This window comes from Gekko japonicus, unplaced genomic scaffold, assembly GCF_001447785.1.
Source record: "Gekko japonicus isolate JY-2015 unplaced genomic scaffold, Gekko_japonicus_V1.1 scaffold29, whole genome shotgun sequence".
NCBI classification, from domain to species: domain Eukaryota; kingdom Metazoa; phylum Chordata; class Lepidosauria; order Squamata; family Gekkonidae; genus Gekko; species Gekko japonicus.
In genome coordinates, this window is record NW_015172003.1 from 15020 (window position 1) to 32126 (window position 17107).

At 47.3% G+C, this 17107-nt stretch overlaps 1 long non-coding RNA gene across 1 annotated transcript in view; it reads right to left on the reverse strand.

The window, feature by feature from the left end:
- Positions 1–2157: 2157 nt before the first annotated feature.
- LOC107117933 overlaps positions 2158–17107 on the reverse strand; it is a 66729-nt gene continuing 51779 nt past the window's right edge. Inside the window, exon 3 of the long non-coding RNA XR_001482751.1 lies at positions 2158–2371. This is a non-coding gene — a long non-coding RNA (uncharacterized LOC107117933). The remainder of the gene's footprint in view (positions 2372–17107) is intronic.

Genomic DNA, 17107 nt, shown 5'->3' on the forward strand with positions numbered 1-17107 from the left:
CAGAGGCAAAGCACAGGAAATTCTTAACACCTCCCCCTCCACACACATACACACACACACACACACACACACAAGAAGTGGCTTGTGATCATGTGCTCGTAATGCCTGAGGGTCCCCAGGAAACTGGAGCACAGAAGTTTGCTCTGAGATGCTGATGTAATCAGATGCGCATGTTGAGGCGAAAGACAGCAGTGCTGACAGCTCCAATCTGGCATGTAATAATCAGCAGCAGCTCCCACACAGCGAGAGCCCATGGCTCTTAAAGCAGGTTCTCCCTGTCTCCCTCTTCCCCAGTAGAAAGACAAGGAAAGAAGGGTGGGACCTAACAGCAGGACCGTGACTGAGGCCTCTCAAATGTGACATTTCCTCTGTGGTTAAAAGTACTCACCACAAGATAAACAATACCTGTTCTCCAGGACACCAACATTATGCTTCTCAGCAGCATCACAGTGCTGCATTCTACAAAAAGATCAGTGGTTTTGTCAAGTTTTATTTTCTTGCACGCTAATCACCAGTGGCATGTACATCCATCCACTGATTGCCATTCCCCCCCTCTTTCCAGTGTTCCAAATAGTCATCAGGAACAGACATATCACACAAGGCCACTTCTAGTCTACAAGTGTCTTGAAGGACTGCTCATTCAGAAGTATCAATGGGAAATTAGTGGGGTACATTAGCAGTCTTAGTAATAAGTTCCAGTTTTGTCACTGAGGGCTGACGACTCCAGAAATAAGGTATTTTATTACCACACAGAAAATGTGACATCTGAATAGAGCCTTTGTTGTTGTTCAGTTGCACAGTCGAGTCCGACTCTTCGCGACCCCATGGACCAGCTCCCGCCAGGCCCTCCTGTCTTCCGCTGTCCTCTGAAGTTGGCTCAATTTCATGTTCGTTGCGTCGATGACACTGTCTAACCATCTCATCCTTTGCCGTCCCCGTCTTCTTTGACCTTCAATCTTTCCCAGCCTAAAAGCCCTTTAATGCCCTGACTGTCGCACAGCAACCACCTTGATGAAAGGAACTTATATAATTGAGCATTTGCCTCTTGCCTGCCCTTTCCTTCTTTCCTGCAAAGGGTTAACGCACCTTCTGCCAGTCTATAGAGCAAACACAGCTTTTGCTTGCTGTCACTGTCATTTTGTCACAGCAAAACCACCAAGCTCTCATCGTCACTCTCATATTAAGCCTTAAGTAAAAGCAAGTATCTCCAAATAATTATCCATTCTCCAGCTGGCATCACTCAGAAGGCTAAACAAATTCATGCTGTGCGCTAACGGCAGTCCTGTGAAGGCCCACTCTGCCTCCCATCACAGGCGCTTCTCATTGGTTAGGGGCCAGACAGGTAAGAACTGGCTTTATCAGCCTCCGATTGCCATTTAAGAGGGAAATAAACAAGGATTCCAAATATTTTTGCCACATGTTCCTTTGTATACCAGAGCCAATCCCTCCAAAAATGTACATCTAGGGTTCAAATAACTCTTTTCTGCATAGTGGTAAGAATGTCTGAAATGGCCACATTTGAGGGACTGTTTACAGAATTTCCTGCCAACCTAGCAGTTCGAAAGCAAGAAATTGCAAGTAAATAGGTACCACTTCAGTGGGAAGGTAACAGCGTTCCATGCGCTAGAGTCGGATTCGACTGGCTTTCGAGCAAGGGAACCTTTACCTTTACCTTACAGAATTAACCCTTACAACTTGCTTTTATACTAACATTTATTTAGCAAACCAAGAAGTTAATCTGAGTCTAAAGTAATTTAAAAGTAATATCAAGGCAAAATCTCTGGGATTATCAAGGGCTCTTCTTCCTGACATATAAACAAGACCAGTAAAGTAGGTGAAATTGTGTGGGTTTTACAATTCACAGCAAAAACAAGAGGGCTAGGCAGTGAGGCCAAAGCAACCTGTCGTAACATTCTTGTGTCAACCCTAATACATGTGAAAAGCTGCAGTCATGTAAATAAGGTCTAAAAATGTATGGAGAGAGATAATGAAGGCAGAGAACATGGGATTTGCATTCTGTGATGCCTCTTTAAGGTACATCATCATCTATGAGCATAGCCTCATACACATTGCAAATGTGTCCAACTAAAAAGAATATTTTAATCCAGGAAAACCTGAAGAGTTTCTTTACCGTTATAGACAATTGTCATTCGGGGTGTTGCGTCCAAGTCCATTGCAGAACGTCTGGAGGGGTATCCCACTGATGAGGCCACAAGGAGAACCACCAGATAAACGGGCACACGCCTTCTCATTCTTCCTGGACAGCCAAGGCTGCTGCCTGTTAGGCAACCCAGCTCTTTCATATAATCAAAGTGTTGGATTGTTGGAAATACTCCCACTGGTTTCTGTGAGGGTCACTACAGAGGTATTTCTGAAATATAAAAATAAGAATTTTTTTAAAGCTAAATGAATTCTAAGTGCAGCTAATCAAAACTAGTATCACTTTCCAAACTCATGATGCGTGACTAAAATAGGATTTTTCCATTAACAGAACTGTAAAAATAGTGGAGCTGCGGTGGCTCAAGTGGTTAAGACGCTGAACTGCAGGCTGTGGAAGGTCAGTAGTTCAGCAGTTCGAGACCCGGGTGCCGCATGATGGAGTGAGCTCCCATCTCTAGTTCCAGCTCCTGCCAACCTAGCAGTTTGAAAGCAAGAAATTGCAAGTAGATAAATAGGTACCACTTCGGTGGGAAGGTAACAGTGTTCCATGCGCCTTGGTGTTTAGTCATGCCGGCCACATGACCACGGAAACGTCTTCGGACAGCACTGGCTCTTCGACTTTGAAACGGAGATGAGCACCGCAACCCTAGAGTCAGATTCGACTGGCTTTCGAGCAAGGGAGACCTTTACCTTTAAAAATAGTGACATTATATTTAAACCCAACTATCCAAAATGACAGACACAAACCAGGAATCTGGATGCAACAAAATGAGCAGCTATACTGCTGTCCCCTTAGCCAAACCACTGTATGCACACTGATTTTGCCATCCTAGTTTCCTCAAAAATGGGAGGATGCAGAATACAAACTGGTTATCCTGCATGACACAACTTAACTTACCCCAGTGCTCTGGTAGCCATAGAGTTTTTGCCCTGAACGCTAGAGCGTCACAGTGCGACAGTCCTAGCGTGCTAACATCACTACCGGTGATATCACTGCACTTCATGCACACAGCAGAAGAGTCCCACCAGGGAGCCGGGAGCCCCCTGCCACAGCGAAGTTGAAATCTGGCAACCCTAATGTTTTTCCCTGATGCCAGTCCTGGCTTTTCCCTTCCTCATTCTGCAACACTTTTCTTATCCAGCACAGACCTCTCTCACGTTATTTACTGGCCTATATTTCAAGTGCGCTCTCTCTGGCTCATTTCTACCATTAATGTCCACCACCTAAGATGTAGCATGTGGGATGTCTTGGGCCTCTGCATAGCCATTCACAGCTCAATCTTCACCCAATGCTTTAAAAAGGCAAATATTGTTTTCCCTTCCCAACATGGAAAGCTGCCCTCATTAAATCTCAACACAACAAAGAAATTCATTAAAAATCTGGCTTCTCAGGGGTGGGTTGTGACCGTTGCAGAAATGGGAAGCTGCATCTGTACAACAGCAGGATTAGTATTACAGCTTTGGTTAGCAATTCTGTCTGCATTAGGGTTGTTGCCAGCTGCCAGGTGGTGGCTGGAGATCTTCTGGAACTACAGCTGGTCTCTAGATGACAGAGATCAGTTCCTACGGTTGCCAGGTCCTTTCTGGCCACCGACAGCAGGGGATAGGGGAAGGGTTGCCAGATCAGATTTGGGAACTGGGCCTGGGGAGGACAGGGACCTCAGTGGGGTACGATGCCCACAGAGTCCATCCTCCAAAGCACCCATTTTCTCCAGGGGAACTGATCTCTGTAGTCTGTAGGTAAACTGTAATTCCAGGAGATCCCCAGGTCCCAACTGGAGCCTGGCATCCTTATCAGTTCCCCTTGAGAAAATGGCTGAAGTTCCTCCTCTCCCCAAACACCACCCTTCCCAGGTTCCTCCCCAGGAATCTCCCAGCCCAGGGCCAGCAACCCAAGTCTGCATCATTAAATATCATGTGTGAAACATTTGGATGAAATCTTTCAGGGAAAACAACTTGGTAATTATGATTTATTCTCATCCTCCTGGATTTTTCAATGTAAGGTACTAAAACTCATAAACTCATAAATGAAACTCAGATGAGTGCTTAAATGAATGTTATGATGAAAGGATTTTTTTTTTTGCATTTTTATGCCTTGCGTAATCAGTGGTTTAATTAGAAAGCACATAATTGTTTGTTTCAGCTAAGATATACAGCAGTGTGGGGTGATCACCACGTCGAACTGGACTATAGTGCATCATTCCATCCCAGTTACTAGTACTACTTTAATACATAACTTTTTAAATATTTAGCATGTATGAATATCTCACATTCACAGCACTCCACAGACATTCATCCTTACAAAACTCCTGTAGGACAGGCAATATTATTGCCCCATATTGCAGAAGGGGGGGATGAGGCTGAGAGAATGCAGCTTCCTAAAACCTCTTAACTGAATTCATGACTGAGGCAAGATTTGAATGTGGGACTTCAGGCTGCATGGCTCAGTCTCTAGCTTTTGGTGACTGGCTGGGTAACCCAGGGACTAATTATGTGGGGGGTGGAAAGGGCTGAAAGATAGGATTGCGAGCCCCCAGGTCCGGGTGGGGGTTTCCCTGCTTTTGGGGGCTCCAGTCCACTGGTGACCAGCTGGCCAATGGGGGAAGCCCCACCCCCAAGCCCACCCCCAAGAGCAGCCACCTCCAGCCATCCCCTCCCTCCCCTCCTGCCAGATTTAAAGGGCTTCAGCTGATCGACAGGGAGCATGTGGAGGGCCCTTTAAATCTTTCAGGAGGGAGGAAGAGGGGCTGTCACCGGCCGCACAATCCACTTGCAAAAAGACCCTTTAAAGGGTCTTTTTGTGAGCGGGGTAGGGGCCACAGTGCATGGGGCTGATTCAGGTGTGTGTGCCACCGGCCTATTTGCAGGGTCTTTTTGTGAGTGGATATTGTGGCCGGTGACAGCCCCTTTCCCTCCCTTCTGAAAGCTTTAAAGGATCATCCAGCTGATCTGCAGGCCATGAGCTCCCCACCGATCAACCGAAGCCCTTTAAATCTGGCAGGAGGGAAGGGAGAGGGGTGGTTGTGGGTGCCCACCCTTGGGGGCAGATCTTGGGGGTACCCCTGCCCACCCCTGGAATGGCCCATAAATCCCCCCGCCAGAGTGACGAGGGGACCTGGCTGTTAAATATGGAACTTGACGCCGTCTCATAATCAACAGTGAATCAGCTTTATTGAAGTAAACAGGATCAGTAAGAGAACACCCACACAACAGTGGAGCAAAAGCTCCCTTTTAAACTATCCCGGGCTGATGTATCCACGCCCTAGAATAGTTAAGGACCAATGGCATTACAAAGATAACACTCAATCAGATTCGCTCCCTCCTGAACACTTCTCTGCCTTCTGATTGGTTACATTCCTACAATAGCCAATAGGATTGTTCCCTCTTTGTCCTAGCCTTCAGCTTTACATGAGATGTTATACAGATAAGACATAACACTGGCAACCCTACTGGAAGAGGAGATCCCAATGCAAAGCAGTGTAGCACAGTTGCTACTGCGTTGGTTTGGGATGAGAGATATCAAAGTTCAAATCTCCACTTAGCTCTTTTTAAAAATGTACATTTAGACTTTCCATACACTCCAGGCATTTAGAACAGGATTACTGCAAAATAAAACACCTTCAGATATGAACACTTAAAAATAGATTAAGAACTATATGTTTCCCCAAATCTCTAATCAGCACTGTCCGCATTCCTTTGAAATCTCACTCAAAGAGCCAAGTTTGAAACCAACAAGAAACAGCTCTTATGGATCTCAGTAGAGCCCCCAATCTCAGTAGAGGGCCTAAAGAGCAGGAACCCCAGCAGAGCAGACTCCTACTGAGAAAGTCCTCCCCCTGCAAAAGTCCGCTTACTGGATAGTTTTGGACTATTCAGGATCTCAGAGCCTAACCTCCCTCACGGGATTGTCAGGGGGCTATAAAGCACTATTCTGAGCTCCTCCAAAGAAGACCCTCCTGTCTGGGATGGGCAAACAAAACTTCAGCCCAAATTACGGAGTATTTTTTTAAAAAAATTATAGCAGATTGGATAAAAACTACTGCAAATAGAACAAAGCCCACAGAATGGGATTTTCCCCCTTCCCACTATAGCCCATTCTTCTCCCCAAAATTCTGCTCCTGGGAACCCTCAGGAAACATGTGGGAGCTGAAGTGGGGGTCAGCAGTGGGGGGGGGACACTGGCAAAAATCACCCCCTTCTTTCACCAGCAGAAGTGCTGATTTCCTGGCATAAGCAATTTTGCATTGACGGGAGAGTACTTTTGGATCAAACCCAATTTTCTGGAGGAAGTTTAAACAACTCCAAAAGAATTACAAAAAGTTACTGAGGCCCCGGTCACACAGGCTGGATAATCCGCAGGGGAACGGAGGCTTTTAACTGCGGAGAAAAAAGAAGCACGGTAGCACGATCTCACATTCCCCCGCGGCTCCGTCCTCCAGCCGTCAGCAGCCGATCAGATCAGCGAGGCAACACAGCAGGAAAACAACAGGACCACGTTTGTGCGCATGCGCCCGACGCGGATGGCTGCTGGATGTGACGGACTACCAGCGCATCTCCGATCAGATGCCCGCCCGTGCCGCGCATTTACTGAAATGCGAGAGATGGACTATAAGGAAGGCCGAGCGCCCAAGAATAGATTTTTTTGAACTATGGTGCTGGAGAAGACTCTTGAGAGTCCCTTGGACTGCCAGAAGATCAAATCAGTCAATCCTAAAAGTAATCAACCCTGACTGTTCCCTGGAAGGCCAGATAATGAAACTGAAGCTCAAATACTTTGGCCACCAAATGAGAAGGGAGCACTCACTGGAGAAGACCCTGATGCTGGGAAAGATTGAAGGTCAAAGAAGACGGGGACGGAAAAGGATGAGATGGTTAGGCAGTGTCATAGATGCAACGAACATGAAATTGAGCAAACGTCAGAGGACGGCGGAAGACACGAGGGCCTGGCGAGATCTTGTCCATGGGGTCGCGAAGAGTCGGACTCGACTGTGCAACTGAACAACAACAACAACAACAAAGTACTTCGAGGCAGGTAGTTTCTAACTCCGGGTTTTCCACAGGAAGCCACGGGTGGGCTTCACTTGCCAGATGTAGCAGTTGTGATCGCGCCCGAATACTCCGCCCACCACCCGTGGCTCTCCCGCAGTTACTTCCGCGTGTGAACGTGGCCTGAGTCTAGCACTTGCAGACGTCATTCCTGCAAATGGACAGGTGGTGGGGGAAATTAAAAATGTACAATGTAATCCTGCAATCCAGTTCAGATGGGTTACAATACAAGCTGGCCGGCACAATTCTGCCACTGTCACACTTTGCCTGCCCACCAGAAGGAATGCTGCCTTCCGCTGTTGCTCTCCTTGTGTTGGGATGCTCCTAAGGCCTCAGAACAGGAGGGGAGGAGTTCGCTCACCCTTGGCCTCCTCCCTCCCAGATGGAGTTCCTCCGGCCACAGGCCTGACATTTAGCTTTTCTTCTCCTTGGCCTCTTGGTTGGAGCCTCCTTTTATTCCTTTCTCCTGCACCCACCCCCCTCTGTTCTAGGGGAGATGCCTCCCATCTGTTTGGGCTGTGAGGGGCCCACTGGACTGGAGCTTCCCTGTCCGGCTTGGCCTGCCCGCCTCCCTGTCTGTCACTCCTCCATTAGGGCAGGTGCGCCCTGTCAGCAATCATGCCCCAGCCAGGCTCATGGGAGCCACCTGCTTCCCCGCCATCCCAGCATGGCCATGCTGCCTTCTGCCCCACCCTTCTGGGAGCTGGGCTTCCCTTCCTCACTACAAATGCCCCTGCCCTCTGGGGCACCTCCTGCTCCATCCTCCTGGGAGCCGGACTTCCCTCTCCTGACGCTGCTGTTGCTGCCTGCTGGGGCAATGGGCTCTGCAGCATAGCTCCCAGTGCCCTTGGCCTTGCCTTGCTCAGCCCAACTCCTATCGCTCCCACCTGGGGCATTTCTGTGGGCCCAGGTGTCGTCCCCCTCCCCAGCATTGCTGGTCATTGGCCAGGTGAGTGGATGCTGCACCGCCCAGCCACATGGCTGAGGGTTAGGACTTTGCCTCTTGGAGGCCCAAGGGCTGCTTCTACTGCCACAGGGGGGTCTTTTTCTCACCCACAGCTCCAGACCCAGACAGCCACCTTTTGATCTGAAAAGCACAATGGTTTTAGTCCCCAGTCTTAGTACAGGAGCACAGCAAAGGCAGCTACACAATTTGAGAACAAGTGACAGTCAAGCCCTAAATGTGCATATCCACCAGTAAAATCTCATCTCCCAAATCCAAGGCCATATATGCATTCTGAATCAGAAACAGAAAATTTCCTAATGACAAATGGCAAGAATCAAGAGTCAATGTGGTATGCCTTTGTAGCAGTCGCCAACACCCCCAAGGTCAGCATGATGCTGAAGAACATAATCATCACCTACGCACGCAGGCAACAAGCACATCACCCCAGATACACAATCCCTGCAATAAATCATGTATCAGAGTGTTTCTCAGCAGCAGTTGTTCACAGAAATATGGTGCATTAATTAAAACTTGTTACAGCAATGTGTTAAAGCACAAGACAAGATGCAGGGAAGAGTCAGCAAATTCCTTCCTCCACTTGCTTAAAAAAGTCAGAAGTTTAGTAGGTGAATGTTCTTGCTGAAATGCAGGGAGCAGGCAGATGCCATCTCCTTTTCATTATGCTAATGTTTGGATCATGATGAGAGACCTGTGCCAAAATCATTCAAGTTCTGCATGCAGGAATATGGACATTTTCATAAATGTTGTTTGCATAATTATTCTGATTGCTATAGTTGAGAACACTTCTTGCAGACAAGATGGAAAATTATAATACAAGAGGAAAGGTGTGGAGCACTGGGACAAAAATGGCTTGGAAAAGCCATAATTGGACCCAACAGTCCTGACCAACCAGTGTCGGACTTACCGTTCCTGGGTACGGTGGTTGAGAGAGTGGTGGCCGAACAATTCCAGGCCTTCCTGGATGATGCTTCCATCCTTGATCCTTTCCACCCCCCCTTACTTGGCTTTGTGACTCTATGCTTTGAGTTCAGTCCTTTTAAGCTTGCAATGCCAGTGGTACTGGGTTCTGCTGGGAACTCTGTACATTGTACTGGTTCTGTTGGGCTTGCAAAAATGCCCCCCTGCTTTGATAGTGATTAAGCTGGCATTGTCACATTGACACTGGGTTCTGCTGGACACTAAGACATTTCACTGATTTTGCTGGGCTTGCAACCCTCCCCCTTGGCTTGGAGTGTGATTCTATACTATGGCGGCTGCAGCCAGCTATGAAGGGGGCCAGCTATGGAGGCTGCAGCCAGCTATGGAGGCTGCAGCCAGCTATGGAGGCTGCAGCCAGCTATGGAGGCTGCAGCCAGTCTGGGGCTCCAGGGAGGGTGACAAGGACGTCTTCGGGGGGGGGGGCGGCATCAGCAGAGGAGAGCACCCAGGCTGGCCACAGCCTCCATAGCCAGCTGGGAGACTTCCCCGGCCAGCTATGCAGGCTGCAGCCAGTCTGGGGCTCCAGGGAGGGTGTTTGTGGGGGGTTGGAAGGTGGTGGAGAGAGCCCAGGCTGGCGCACAGCTTCCGTGTGCTGGGCTCGCCAGAACGCTGTCCTTTGAAGTGATCTCCTTTCATTCACACTCGGAGGCTGAGTGGGGACGCTTTTTGGCTGACCCTGCTGCTTTCTCTTTCTCATGCCTCTCTGTAAATTGTGATACAGCTAAAAAGGAAGGACCGGATTGCCCATTGGAAACAATGGGAGATACTTGAAGGCTCACTGGAAATCATGGGAGCCAGGAATGACAATTGACTTGCATGGGCTCCATTGAAATACATTACAGTACAAGTAGAGTTGCAATGCAGAATGGATTTTCCATTAAGGTCTCCGGGCCCAAATAGACTACTCTGGGAATAGAATGAGAGACCACCGAGTGGAATGACAGCCCCTAGGAGTAATAGAAGTATTCTGGGACTGGAATGAGAGACCACGAAGGGAAATGACAGCCCCAGGGTATAGCAGGAGTGTTCGGGGAGTGGAATGACAGGCCCCAGAGTGGAATGACAGCCCCTGGGGTAGCAGGAGTGTTTTGGGACTGGAATGACAGCCCCCAAAGTGGAATGGTAACCCCTGGGGTTAGCAGGAGTATTCTGGGACTGGAATAACTGGCCTTTTTCTACGAAATGACCCCTGAGAGAATGGAATGACATGGGCCTGTCATTCCATTTCCTGAACACTCCTGCTACCCCCAAGGACTGTCATTCCACATTGTGGCCTCTCATTCCAGTCCCAGAAGACTCCTACTAACCCCTGAGGGTGTCATTCCACTGTGTGGCCGGTCATTCCATTTCCTGAACACTCCTGATACCCCCAGGAGCTGTCATTCCACTCTAGAGCCTGTCATTCTAGTCCCAGACCACTCCTGCTACACCCAGGGGCTGTCATTCCACTCCGTGGTCTCTCATTACAGTCCCAGAACACATCTGCTACCTCCAGGCACTGTCATTCTACTCCGTGGTCTCTCCTTCTAGTCACAGAACACTCCTGCTACCCCCGGCGCTGTCATTCCAGTCCCAGAATACTCCTGATACCCCCAGGGGCTATCATTCCACTTTGGGGCCTGTCATTCCCTTCCCAGAATACTCCTGCTACCCCCAGGGACTGTCATTCCACTCTGTGGTCTCTCATTCTAGTCATGGAACACTCCTGCTTGTCATTCCTTTCCCAGAAGACTCCTACTACCCCCTAGGGCTGTCATTTCTCTGTGGGGCCTCTCATTCCAGTCCTAGAACACCTCTGTTACTCCTAGGGGCTGTCATTCCAAGCTGGGGCCTGTCATTCCAGGCCTGGAGTAGTCTATTTGGGCCCAGTGACCTTAATGAAAAATCTCTTCCGCATTTTCTTTGTAACTCTACTTGTAGTATATTTCAATGGAGCCCATGCAAGTCAATTGGCATTCCTCACTCCCATGATTTCCAATGGGCCTTCAAGTGTCTCCCATTGTTTCCAGTGGGCAATCCTGTCCTTTCTTTGAGACAGTGTTTCCAAGAACTTCAGTTTGTGTTGAGGCTTTTCTTAACAATACAAATTGTTAAGGGGAGCGGTAGCACAGAGGATTTATCCTCTGGTTAACATCTGAACTGAACAGAGTTGCTTTCAGTTCTAGCCCGCGCTGGTGTGAGCTACCAGCCTTGTCCCCAGCTCGCCATCCACCCAGCGGTTCGAAAGCTTCAGCAAGTAGATAAAATGGGTACCACTCCTTAGAGAAGGTGGGCACACTAAACCCCCGTAGGGGAGGTGTTAGCTGGCGAATGGAATGTCCAGCTCATAAGCTCAGAAGCCTGATAAAAAGACCTCTTCGGCATTAAAAAGCCTGTAATGGGCCAATCCGGCCAGGCGGTGGCAGTGCGGCACTACGATTCAAAGCAGCCCAGGAAGAACCAACGTCATCAAGCCAAGCCGAAAAGTGAATGCCTCCGGAACACGTCTGAAGCCTACAGCTGAACAAAAATCCCCGTTGGCTGCAAAATGTGTGCGATTTAAAGAATTATATGTTGTCCTCCCTTATTCCTATGAAATTGTTAGTCCCTTGTGTGAAACCGTGTAACTGTAAATCACTCAGAGCCAGCAGCTGTGCTGGATTGAGCGATCAATAAATCGAAAGGTATTATTATTAAATAGAAACTGCTGGAGGCTTCCTTTTGAAAGAAAGGCTGAAATCTCTGTCTGTGTGTCAGTGGTTCCTTGAAATACACCATCATCCCCAGTGCTACCACTGCCTCACAATGTGTGCGCATTGTTCCCTGAGTTTCCTGTAGTGCAGAGGTTCTTTCCCCCTTCATCTCTCTTTTCCCGCTATGGAATACTGGGGATGTTGTTTTAAAAATAAAATCCATCCTTAGTATGTGGCAGTAATGCTAGTCTAGGATTTAAGTCAGAAGTTTGGTGGGTAATGAAAAACTGTTTTGTTTTGTTTTGTTTTAATAATGATAATGAAAAACTGTTGTGATTAGTTCCCAAGTTAGAGAATGCCACGATGTAATAAGGGAGATGTGACATGCTTCGACCTCTTTCTGGCAAGGAAGGAGCTTAAAAACCTGCTGACAGTTGTTAAGAAAGAATACCCAGTCACCCAGCTGTTTGCGGTGGTGAGCTCTTGCTGCTCACCCTCTACATATATGTATGGACTTCCATTTAATTGTATTTTCTTTGTGCTTTTGAAGCAATTTTTCTCCTGGTAGGCTCACCAGCTCTGAGTTGGGAAATACCTAGAGATTTTTGGGGTGGAGCCTGAGCAGTGGGTGTTGCCTTCTGACCAGTAGACACACTTCCGGTGATGCCAGGGGGTGTGGTATATGCAAATAAGTTATGTTAATGAGTTATGCTAATGAGCTCCTGCACCTCTTTTTCTATGAAATGACCCCTGAGGGTAGGCATAGCTAAGCAAGCAAAGTTGGATTCTAGAACACTTGTGGAGTCAGCTACCATCAATTCATTTTTAAGCAGTCATTCTTTAAACAACGCAAACTGCACCAGAAATAATTGATGAGGACAATTAAGCAACCTTTCATAAATCTTAGGTAGTGCTAGGGGGAATGTACCTACTCCCCCCCCCTCCAACTATAGCTCTGCAGCGCCATAGCTGAAGTGTCATCAGAATGTGAGCACTGGTCAACAACAATCCACTGAATCCACAGCTGATTATGTTAAAAAATAAATGGAGTTTTGTATCAGTACAGAATTTGCTGAAAACTGCAAAGTTATGTGTAGCTTGATACTCCGACAATAACATAAGGGACTTGTAAATATTGGGACATGCAGCTGTTCAGAAGCTAAAGGACTTTATGCAATACTGCCCGAGAAGAGCAGATTGCTGCTACTGTACCTAAGCTTTTGCATATGGGAGACTTAGCGTTGCCAGCCTCCAGGTGGTGGCTGGAGATCTCCTGGGACTACAACTGATCTCTGGGCTACAGAGATCAATTCACCTGCAGAAAATGGCCACTCTGGAAGGTGGACTGTATGACATTATGCCCTGCTGAGTTTTCTCCCCTCCCCAAACCCTGCCCTCCTCAGGCTCCACCCCCAAAATTTCCAGGTATTTCCCAACCCAGAGCTGGCAACCCTATCTAGACTGGAGAAATGTAAATCCATCTACATGATATGAGGAAGAAACTGCAACCATAACTTACATGATAGATGAATGTAATAAACCAGTTCCCTCTAGGGGGATGCATTTTTAATCAGTATTTTGTGGTCTATTGGACCCGAAAGATCCCAGATCCCAATACCAGTATGGTAGTCAGATCCAGGATTTTTAGGAAATCCCAATTTCTTGGGGTCCGATTGATCCGAGAAGAAAAATAACAGTTAAAAAAAATCAGCCCAATCCTGGGGCTGGCTTGGCTTCTCCTGCAGCATGGTTTAACCCCATGGATCTGCTGTGCCACAGCTAGCAGATTGCTCCCTGCAGCACAGCTGGCAGGAACAGTCTGCTCCCCCTGGCACAGCTGATCCTTGGGCTGTCTTCTGCAGTCCCTTTAACCTTTAAAGGGACTGCAGTAGAAGCCTGACAAACAGCTGAGAGACAAGAGCAGATTACCAGTAGATCCAGTAGTTTTCGGATCTACCAGTAATTCCTGAATATATCTAGGATTTTCTCAGAATTTTGTTTTATTTTCCCAAGAAAACCCAGATACATTTGGGATGCTGAAATATACCCTCAAAATACCGATAAGGTATTTTGAGGGTATATTTTCAGCTCCGGTCGATCTGATGCACACCCCTCGTTCCCACTTGTAAATTTGGAAGGGGTTAATGGGGTTTCTTGTTACACTAGGAATGTTGGTATTAATTAACACTTCTACAGTTCTTGGTTTTTATTGACTGGGGTTTTAATGGTTGCTAATTTTAATGATTTTGTGCTTTTATGATTTTTTTTCTTGTTCTATTTCGAGAGTTTCTGTGTTCTGGCAGGCCAGACACCAGCATCTTCTTTCTTCTACCAGTTGGGGATAGGGTCTCCGCACTGAAACAGGCTTCAAAGCAGAGTAGGCTGCCCCATCTAATTTATTCATCTGCATTTGGAACCAGAACATTCTGCCTCTCTCTTTCCACCCACTGCTCAATCAACGTCCTGTAAAGGCTGAAGAGAATCTTCTGTTTGAATACCCTTTAAGATACCAAGGAGTCAGTATTCTTGTGCTGTTTCAGTATTTATTTATTATTTGCATTTATATCCCGCCCATCCCGTGGGTGGGCTCAATGCGGGTAACATCATTAGAATAAATACAATTTCAGTTTAAAACAAACATTAAAACACAATAAAACATTATAACGATTTAAACAATGGGTACTGCTTGGAACAGCGTCAGTTGGCTATAAAGTTCTGGCCCGATGGTACAATGAGTTAAAGGCCAGTTGTCGGTGGTCAGTAGACAGGGGACAGATGGGTGACAGCAACCTCAGGGAGGCCATATATGGATGCCTGTTGCCTCAACCAAAGGCCTGGTGGAACAGCTCCGTCTTGCCGGCCCTGCGGAATTGAAGGCTCTGAGGAATTGAAGTACTTGAAAAGGGAATTAGGGGACAAGATGGCATGGTACCTCCCGTGCCATGCCCTTGTGGCATCTTTTAAATAGTCGAATTCTTCCCTAAAATGACAGCTGTGGCCATAGGTCACACCAGGAGCTGTCGTAACATCTAGTCAGGCCCTAAGACATGCCTACCCACAAACTGCTTTGCTGTCCTTCATGGTACTGATACATGGCTATTGTGATTTTACACCTGAACTGGACGTTTACAAATGTCTTAGAACAGACAACAAAGGAAGCCTGTTCGGAGCAGTGGACTCTAGTATTTAAGTGAGGTTGTGGTTTTTCTTTAAAAAAAAACTGGGAACCAGATACAGGTGTAAGGAAAGGACAGGGATAAAATTCTCTGTTTTGGTCCCATGACAATTACCACAACCCCATTTGGGCCACATCTGATTCCAGCAGAAGGACAGCAGCAGGTGGCAGCCCTCAGAGAAAGCAAATGAGTCAGTCAGTTTCACTTTTCCTCTCCAGAAACAAAGTAGAGGCCAGGAACTAAATCTATCCAAGAGATTTCCACAGACTCATTATCGCTGGTTGCAGGAGACGCACATTTGCCCATGAGTTACGTCGAGTTCGGCAGGCACTGGCTGAAACCCACGCAAAGAGAGAACAGCCGTCTTCTATTTGACAACTATGAATAGTTTTTAAAATCAGATAAAGATCATGTTTGCAGACGCTTTTGCCAGCTCTTGAAATGCTCTCCCGCTTGCCAGTTAGCAACAGAGACTCTCCCCACCCCCTAGGCTTTTATCGAGTCAGGGTTTGCCAACTGAGAAACATTACTAGACTATCATTAAGCAGCAAAGAAACATAGCCATTATTTGGCATCTCTCCACTCTGCAGCATCCATTCACAGCAGGGGAAAACCTGCAAGGCTGGAGGCTTCAGATGTGGACATGATAAATATACACACACACCCCTCTTTTATCTTAGGTGCTTTAGCCTGGTTCTGGTTTATGATGGCGTATGCCATTGCAGAACTGAGCTAGATGGCAACTGGCTTTTTGTCTCAGTTCTCTAGGGGACTGTGCAGCATCTTCCTCTGAATTTCATCCTACAGACACTTTCCTGGAGGTAAGCCCTACTGAGTAAAATGGGACTCAGGATTACTGTAGGAGACCTGAAATTGGTGCATTTTTTGTCTGATGGAGGTCTTCCTCTGAATGGCAGATGGTTATGGAGCATGTGGGCTGGGAATGGAAGTATTCAGCATGGCACAGATCACGTAATTACAATAAAAATAGACTAGCTGTGCCTTCTTAGGTACATTGTTCAAGCATATGCTGAACAGAGCTGCACTCATTCAGCAATCTGCATACAGGAACTTGAGAATTCTGCAAGCAAGAGTGAGGAGATTTCCTTTGTTCTTACAGAGCTGCCACCAACTAGACAGTCTGGGATGACAATGCTAACTACACCAGGAATAACTGATGAGGAATCAGTGTTACATTGTGGTGCAAGTATTGGACTAGGATTGGGGGAACCAATCTCAAAATGCACCCAGTGACTATGGGACCAATCAGTCTTTCTCAGCCTCACAGGGCTGTCCGGGAATACAATGGAAAAAAGGAGAACCATGAACAACATCTTAAGTTCCTTGGGTGATGGGTGGAGTAAAATAATGCAGGGATTGTTGACTTGCAGGGTTCAAATAAGTGGCAAGTCTGTGGTTTCATTAGGTGTGCATTACTGACCATATTGAAAGCATACAGAATGCATACAGAACTTCTTCCAAGGAGAATATTGAAGAAAGTTGAATATTATTATTGGCAAATCTAAAAGAAACGAATGTGTGTAACCTTCAGGGTAACACACCTCACTAAATATATTTGGGACCATCTCCTCAGGAGATGAGGGTAACATATACTAACACATTATAGTGCAGGGCTGGCCAAACAATGGCTTGGGAACCATGTGCAGCTCTTTGATAGGTAATCCACAGCTCACAGGCCAACACTCTTTCTAAATCCCGCAGCAGTCAGGGCCGGTTCCAGATTTTGGGAAGCCCTGGGGGACCCTTCCCACCCACTCATCCATATGCCTCACTTCTGGTCTGTGCATCCTTCCCATGCCCTGCTCGCAACTTGCAAGCCATCCCCCTGCCCAAGCTCACAGCCATCTGCACTGCCTGCAGCCCTTTCCCTGATGGCACCGGGCAGTGTGTTGAGCTGGGAGCATGGGTAGAGAAGTACTCCCAAATAAACAGGTAAAAAAATGGCATGTTGGGGGGGTTGGCAGCAGTGGGCCCCACCAGACACCCAGGCGCTGGCAACTGCCCTACCTGAGGGTAAGCTGATGCTGGCCCTGCCACACATGATTGATCATTTGCCTCTCCTCAAGCAGTAGCCTTTAGATTTTGCC